This window comes from Phyllobates terribilis, unplaced genomic scaffold, assembly GCF_046119375.1.
Source record: "Phyllobates terribilis strain yellow unplaced genomic scaffold, ASM4611937v1 Scaffold_1__5_contigs__length_1240528914, whole genome shotgun sequence".
Taxonomy (NCBI): domain Eukaryota; kingdom Metazoa; phylum Chordata; class Amphibia; order Anura; family Dendrobatidae; genus Phyllobates; species Phyllobates terribilis.
Genome location: NW_027362761.1, coordinates 217,326,285 through 217,334,780, shown reverse-complemented (window position 1 = coordinate 217,334,780; position 8,496 = coordinate 217,326,285).

Here is an 8,496-nt window from a genome sequence, read left to right as displayed (position 1 = left end):
CATTGTGGGAGACATCTCAACAGTCACTGCCTGTAATCACTAAGCCACCCACATGATACATTGAGATAACACTAATTCTCATTTTCACTATATATATTTGTTTTTCTCTTTTTTCATTTACTTTCTCCTTATACTAGGGAAATCATCAGTAGGATCAAACCTCCTAACTGTCTATATGGGCATGTAGGTCATATAATGTTGAATGAAATGATACTTTGTTATCTGCATTCTGATGTTCCATAAAAATCCACGTTTTTCTTAAGATGCAAATGAGCTGTTGAGATCTATGGGCAGGACAAAGATCTCCTGAGAATCTGCCTCCAGAGCTTATTTTAAATGACAGATGGTGTTACTATTGTGAGACATGTAATGACAGTCTGTCTCACACTGATAAACTCCCCTTTGCATTTAAAATAAACTGTGGAGGCAGATTTTCAGAAGATCTGTATTCGGCCTATAGCCCTGAACAGCTCATTTAAATATTAAGAAAAATGTTGATTTCTCGGTAATAAAACTTCAGATCGCAGATATCAATGTATCATTTTGTTCAACTTTATATGACCTATATGTCCATACAGAAGGCTTAGAAAGGTTGATACTACTGACAGATTCCCTTTAAACTTTATAATGAAAATTTGGAGCTTTGTATAATATTGAAGTTGCTTAAACCCTCCATAAAGGTATATGATGCAATGTTGAGTTGAACTTCTGTGTATCCTCCCAAATGCTCTGTACAGCCAGTCTTCCCTTCAGACAACCTCATTTATTCATCCATACTGCTGCAAACAATGAAAGCAAAATCCTCCTCGTTCGCTTATCAACATGTATATTTCTTTCTTGATTTTGCACTTTATTATACTTTAAAAAATGCAACTAGTCCCACAAAGATAATTCCACATATGGAATAAAGACACAAAACAGTTAAAATGGCTTCATTCTAATAAACCTGAAGCAAAAGGGAGCCAAGGGATACTCTTTTTACATCTATAATATAATCGTAGATGCTTCCCTCTGACGGAATCGGCGCATGCGCATAGAGCTCTATCCTGCGCCATTTAACTGAAGACACATTTTCAGTGTGTCTTCAGCAAAATGGCGCCGGACAGCGTGGTATGGGCATGCGTGTACTCTGGCACCACACTCCTCCACCGGCCTCCGGAAGAACAGGACGCAGCGCTGGAGCACAGGGAAGAGAGATGAGTATAAGTGTTTATTTTTTTGTTTATGTGCAGCGTGATAGGGATGAGGGGGTACCATGCATACCAGGATTTATATGAGAGGTGCCATGCATACCAGTATTGGGATGAGGGGTGCCATGCATGCCAGGATTGGTGATGAGGGGGCCATGCATACCAGGATTGGGGATGAGGGGTGCCATGCATGCCAGGATTGGAGATGAGGGTGTACCATGCATACGAGGATTGGGGATGAGGGGGTACTATGCATACCAGGATAGGGATGAGGGGGTACCATACATACCAGGATAGGGATGATGGGGTACCATGCATACCAGGATAGGGATGAGGGATGGGGTACCATGCATACCAGGATGGGGATGAGGGATGGGGTGCCATGCATACCAGGATGAGGGGTACCATACATACCAAGATAAGGATGAAAGATGAGGAATCGGGTACCATGCATACCAGGATAGGGATAAGCGGTACCATACATAACAGAATGAGGGATTGGGTGCCATGCATACCAGGATTAGGGGATGAGGAGTGCCATGAATACCAGGATGGGGATGAGGGGCCCATGCATACCAGGATAAGGCTTAGTGGGCCATACATACCAGGATTGGGGATGAGGGAGCCATGCTTACCAGGATGAAGGATGGGGTGCCATACATACCAGGATTGAGATGAGGGGTGCCATTTAGTGTTGAGCGAGCATGCTCGACACTGCTCGGTACTCGCCCGAGCATCTCGCTACTCGGGATGTTCGGCAAGTACCGAGCATTTCCGGGTTACTCGGGCAGGAGCTCGGGTCTCCGCCCTGCACGTTTGGCGCTCTTTACAGAGCCAATGAACATGCAGGGATTGCCAGCCAGTCACTGTAATGCCGCAGCCATGTTGTTTGTGGGCATTACAGTGATTGGCTGGCCGCACAGCGTTACCTCGAGTATTTAAAACCGGGCGCCGCCATCTTGGACACAGTCGCCCGGGATCAGACAGTGTAGGGAGAGTGCTGCTGAGTTAGGGAGAGATATATAGTGCAAAATAGTTAGTGTAGGGTCTCTAAAGGCTGCCAAATCAAACAAACAGTCCTTCTCAGGACTAATATCCATCCCAGATATCAGGCAGGCAGGCTGTATAGGAGACGCAGTGGTTATACCAACAAACAGTGCATTACAGTCCTGTGTGCTCCTGCTGGTCAAATTGCTAGACTTATCCCCCGGTCTCAGGGGCCAGGAAAAATCCTTTTCTTTTCATCTAAATCCTGTATTTTTTTTTTCCTCAGTCAGACTGTACAAACACGCATCTTATTAACCTTTTGATATTCCCCCCACAAAAAAAAAAAAAATTGAGTGTCTCCCTGACTGTTCAGACACAAGTATATCTGTTTAAAATATTGTGGTGTAGGCCAGATAACTAGAAGTTTGGTTTTGCAGTTCCATGGTTCAAATCTCTGTATTATCCAGCTTTTGGCCTTTTTTCCGTGAAAAAAACAGTAATAGTGTCTCCCTGACTGTTCAGACACAAATATATCTGTTTAAAATATTCTGGTGTAGGCCAGATAACTAGAAGTTTGGTTTTGCAGTTCCAATGTTCAAATCTCTGTATTATCCAGCTTTTGACCTTTTTTCCATAAAAAAAAACAGTAATAGTGTCTCCCTGACTGTTCAGACACAAATATATCTGTTTAAAATATTCTGGTGTAGGCCAGATAACTAGAAGTTTGGTTTTGCAGTTCCACGGTTCAAATCTCAGTATTATCCAGCTTTTGGCCTTTTTTCCGTAGAAAAAACAGTAATAGTGTCTCCCTGACTGTTCAGACACAAATAAATCTGTTTAAAATATTCTGGTGTAGGCCAGATAACTAGAAGCTTCGTTCTGCAGTTCCCCAGTTCAAATCTCTGTATTATCCAGCTTTTGGCCTATTTTACATAAAAAAAACAGTAATATTGTCTCACTGACTGTTCAGACACAAATATATCTGTTTAAAATATTCTGGTGTAGGCCAGATAACTAGAAGTTTGGTTTTGCAGTTCCACGGTTCAAATCTCAGTATTATCCAGCTTTTGGCCTTTTTTCCGTAGAAAAAACAGTAATAGTGTCTCACTGACTGTTCAGACACAAATAAATCTGTTTAAAATATTCTGGTGTAGGCCAGATAACTAGAAGTTTCGTTCTGCAGTTCCCCGGTTCAAATCTCTGTATTATCCAGCTTTTGGCCTATTTTACATAAAAAAACAGTAATATTGTCTCACTGACTGTTCAGACACAAATATATCTGTTTAAAATATTCTGGTGTAGGCCAGATAACTAGAAGTTTGGTTTTGCAGTTCCACGGTTCAAATCTCTGTATTATCCAGCTTTCGACCTTTTTTACATTAAAAAAAAACAGTAATAGTGTCTCCCTGACTGTTCAGACACAAATATATCTGTTTAAAATATTCTGGTGTATGCCAGATAACTAGAAGTTTGGTTTTGCAGTTCCACGGTTCAAATCTCTGTATTATCCAGCTTTTGGCCTATTTTACATAAAAAAAAACAGTAATATTGTCTCACTGACTGTTCAGACACAAATATATCTGTTTAAAATATTCCGGTGTAGGCCAGATAACTAGAAGTTTGGTTTTGCAGTTCCATTGTTCAAATCTCTGTATTATCCAGCTTTTGGCCTTTTTTACATAAAAAAAAACAGTTTGAGTGTCTCGCTCAGTGTTCAGACACAAATATATCTGTTTAAAAGATTCTGGTGTAGGCCAGAGAAATAGAACTGTGGTTTTCCTCTTCCACGGTTCTAATCTTTTTATTACCCTTTTTCCATTGATAGTGCGAGTGTAAGCTATTTTACTTCATTTACAATGGGCAAGGCGCGTGGCAAGGGACGTGGAACTGGATGTTCTGGTGATGATGCATGTAGATGACGCGGCCGTGGCCAAGGTGAAAATGTGCCACAACCAACAGCCACATCTTCTCGCTCCCACTTCTTGACCGAATTACTAGGGAAGCACACTGTAACACCAGTATTGCGAACTGATCAGTGTACAGGTTATTAATTGGATAGCAGATAATACTTCCAGTTACCTGGGCACCACCACCTCCGGTCTGTCTTCCACATGGTCAAGTTTTAGTAGCCGTGAGTCTCGACCGCATACTCCTCCTCACCCTGATGCTCCTTCCTCCCACCATGCCGAGTGTCGTCAGACAGCAACTGATCCCACACTTGGACACTCTGAAGAGCTGTTCACTGGTTCATTTCCATATTTGTGCCCCTTGCCTGCTCCTCTTGAAGTGGTGGAAGAGAAGATCCCAAGTAGCGATGCCCAAATTTTTGAACAGCCACGGCCAGAGGAAGTAGACGCTGGCAATTTGTCACAAGAGGTGGACGATGACAAGACACAATTGCCAGGAAGTGAGGAGGAGGATCGTGGTGTGAAAGTGGAAGAGGAGGAGGTGGTGGATGATCTAGTAACTGACCCAACGTGGCAGGAGTACACGCAGAGTGAGGCCAGCAGCACACAGGGGGAGGGAGACAGAGTACCCCAACAGGCAGGAAGAAGCAGTGTGGTGGCCGCACACAGAAGGCGGGCAACCACTCCCCGTAACACCAACACGAAGGACATTGCCAGTACAACCGGTAGGTCTTCCAGAGTCTGGAATTTTTTTAAAGACTCTGCTGATAACCTCAAAAAGGCCATTTGTACCACCTGCCATGCCAGCATCAGCAGGGGTGACAAAACTACCAGCCTGACCACCACCAGCATGATCAGGCACATGTCAGCAAAGCACCCGACTTTGTGGGACGAACCCCATGGTCCACGACCAGTGTCAGCGGGTGTCACCACTGCTTCTCCCGCTTTTGTGCGTGTAAGAGAACTCCCTGTTGTGCGTGTAAGGCAATCCCCTGTCCATACTTCATGCAAAGATGCCCCCTCCTCTCAGTCTTCACTTGTTATTGCAGTTTCTCAAGAAACAGCATCAACGTCCACATCCCACCGCAGCGTTCAATTGTCTATATCCCAGACCTTTGAACGAAAGCGCAAATTCGCAGCCAACGCCCCACAGGCCACAGTCCTAAATTCGCACATTTCACGACTGCTTGAGTTGGAAATGCTGCCTTTTAGGCTGGTGGAGACGGAATCCTTCCGTAACCTTATGGCGGTGGCCGTCCCTCGGTACTCGGTCCCCAGCCGACACTATTTTGCCTGGTGTGCCATCCCCGCGCTACACAAGCACGTGTCCCAAAACATCTGCCGTGCCCTCAACAACGCAGTTACTGGGAGAGTCCACGTGGACAGGTGCTTGTGGTCAGGGACGGTACATCTCCCTGATGGCACACTGGGTAAACAAAATGGAAGCCGGGACCCAGTCGGACCTTGGGCGGAACACATCCTCCCCACACCGAGGACTGCGGACCCTATGTCAGTCAGAGTTGCCCCCACAGTGTACAGCTCCTGCGCATCATCCTCCTCCTCCTCCTCATGTTCAGCCTACATTTCAGATATCACCACATCAGTTACAACTGGAAGCACTGGAGTACTGCTTTAGCCAAGCGGCAACAGGCTGTGCTGAAACTCCTAAGCTTAGGTGATAAACCTCACACTGCTTGTGAGCTGTGGACAGCTGTGAAAGAGCAGGCAGATCTATGGCTGAGACCGCTGAACCTACATCCAGGCATGGTCATGTGTGACAATGGCCGTAACCTGGTGGCGGCTCTGAGGCTAGGCGAGATCACACACGTACCATGCCTGGCTCATGTGCTTAACCTCATGGTTCAGCGGTTTCTTAAGTCGTTCCCCGAGTTGCCAGATCTGCTCATCAAAGTATGCCGCCTGTCAGCTCATTTTCGGAAGTCGGCTACAGCTTCCGCCACCCTTGCTGTGTTGCAGCAGTGTTTGCAGCTTCCGGCACACCGACTGGTGTGTGATGTCCCCACACGTTGGAACTCTACCCTCCACATGTTGCAAAGGATTTGTGAGCAGAAGAGAGCAGTTGTGGAGTACCAGCTGCAACAAGGCCGTCGATATTCAGGTCAGACTCCACACCTTAGGAGTGGACCTGGATGTCTGACATATGTACCATCCTGACAAACTTTGAGGAGTCCACCAAGACGGTGAGTGGCGATGACGCCATCATTAGAGTCAGCATCCCTCTTGTCTGTCTTTTGCAACGCTCTCTGCAGAGAATTAAAGAGGAGGCATTGCAGCCAGAGTATGATTAGATGGATCAAGAAGCCGTAACGGGCGATTACACACAGCCCAGCCTCATCTCATCCCAACGTGCATTGGGGTATAATGAGGAAGAGGAGGAGGATGAGGAAGAACAGAAGCTAGTATCATGCGCTGTAGACGGTAGTACCTGTACAACTGTCATACCGTCGGTTCAGCGTGGGTGGCCTGAGGACAGGGGGGGAGGAGGAGGAGGAGGAGAACATGGTCAGTCATCATCTTGGTGAAGACACGGAAGTCTTTCCCGTTACCAGTCTGGCACGCATGGCTGACTTTGTCACGCTGCCTTAACTGTGACCCTCGCTTTGTCAAAATGTTGGGTGACAGTCATTACTGGTTTGCGACACTTTTAGACCCCCGCTACAAGGAGAACTTTCACTCTCTTATTCCTGAGGTGGAGAAGTCTACAAAAATGGGGCAGTACCAGAAGACCCTTGCTGCAGAACTCTTAAAAATATTCCCATCTGAACACGCTAGCGGCAGAGGTCACAGTTCGTTGCCCAACCAAGGCGTACAGGCGAGAGAGACGCAACTCCAATCCAGCAGAGGCAGGGAACACTGTCAACGTTCTAGGACATTTTTCTGAGACCCGCCCAGCTTACAGGCCTTGAGGCGCGGGGTACTCTCACAAGGAGTGGAAAGTTTCAAAAGATGGTGAGGGAGTACCTTGCCGACCGTACCAGCATCCTCCGTGATTCCTCTGTGCCTTTTAATTATTGGGTATCCAAGCTGGATACTTGGAATGAACTCGCTCTGTACGTCTTGGAGGTCCTGGCCTGCCCTGCCGCTAGCGTGTTATCGGAGCGTGTTTTTAGTGCCGCTGAGGGAATTATAACTGATAAGCGCACTCGCCTGTCAACTGACAATGCTGACAAGCTGACCCTTATCAAAATTAACAAGGGCTGGATTGGGCCAGACTTCTCATCACCACCAAATGACAGCAGAGTAACATAAAGTCAAATCCACTGTGTTATTTCGGGAGGTGTATTCCCAAGCACCACTTCACACCCACACATGGGAATACGCTTCCTCATTTCGGCTGTTTTTTGCTCTTCTCCTTATCCTCAGCCTCCACCACCACTATACCACCAGGGTAACCGTGGTCCGTGTTGCCAGCATTGCAAGTTCCTCCGTCCTAATTTTTGGCAGCTTTTGCTTGGAATGCATAGGCAAAGACTATGGGAGACCCACTCCCTAATAATGGGAATAATGTTTTGAATATGCTGTACTGCATGGCTCTTGTTTGCCAGCATTGCAAGTTCCTCCGTCCTAATTTTTGGCAGCTTTTGCTTGGAAGGCATAGGCAAAGACTATGGGAGACACACTCCCCAATAATGGGAATAATGTTTTTAATATGCTATACTGCATGGCTCTTGTTTGCCAGCATTGCAAGTTCCTCCGTCCTAATTTTTGGCAGCTTTTGCTTGGAAGGCATAGGCAAAGACTATGGGAGACCCACTCCCCAATAATGGGAATAATGTTTTGAATATGCTGTACTGCATGGCTCTTGTTTGCCAGCATTGCAAGTTCCTCCGTACTAATTTTTGGCAGCTTTTTCTTTGAAGGCATAGGAAAAGACTATGGGAGACCCACTCCCCAATAATGGGAATAATGTTTTGAATATGATGTACTGCATGGCTCTTGTTTGCCAGCATTGCAAGTTCCTCCGTCCTAATTTTTGGCAGCTTTTGCTTGTAAGGCATAGGCAAAGACTATGGGAGACTCACTCCCCAATAATGGGAATAATGTTTTAAATATGCTGTACTGCATGGCTCTTGTGTTGCCAGCATTGCAAGTTCCACTGTCCTAATTTTAGGCAGCTTTTGCTTGGAAGGCATAGGCAAAGACTATGGGAGACCCACTCCCCAATAATGGGAATATTGTTTTGAATATGCTGTACTGCATGGCTCTTGTGTTGCCAGCATTGCAAGTTTCACTGTCCCAATTTTAGGCAGCTTTTGCTTGCAAGGCATAGGTAAAGACTATGGGAGACCCACTCCCCAATAATGGGAATAATGTTTTGAATATGCTGTACTGCATGGCTCTTGTGTTGCCAGCATTGCAAGTTCCTCCGTCCTAATTTTTGGCAGCTGTTG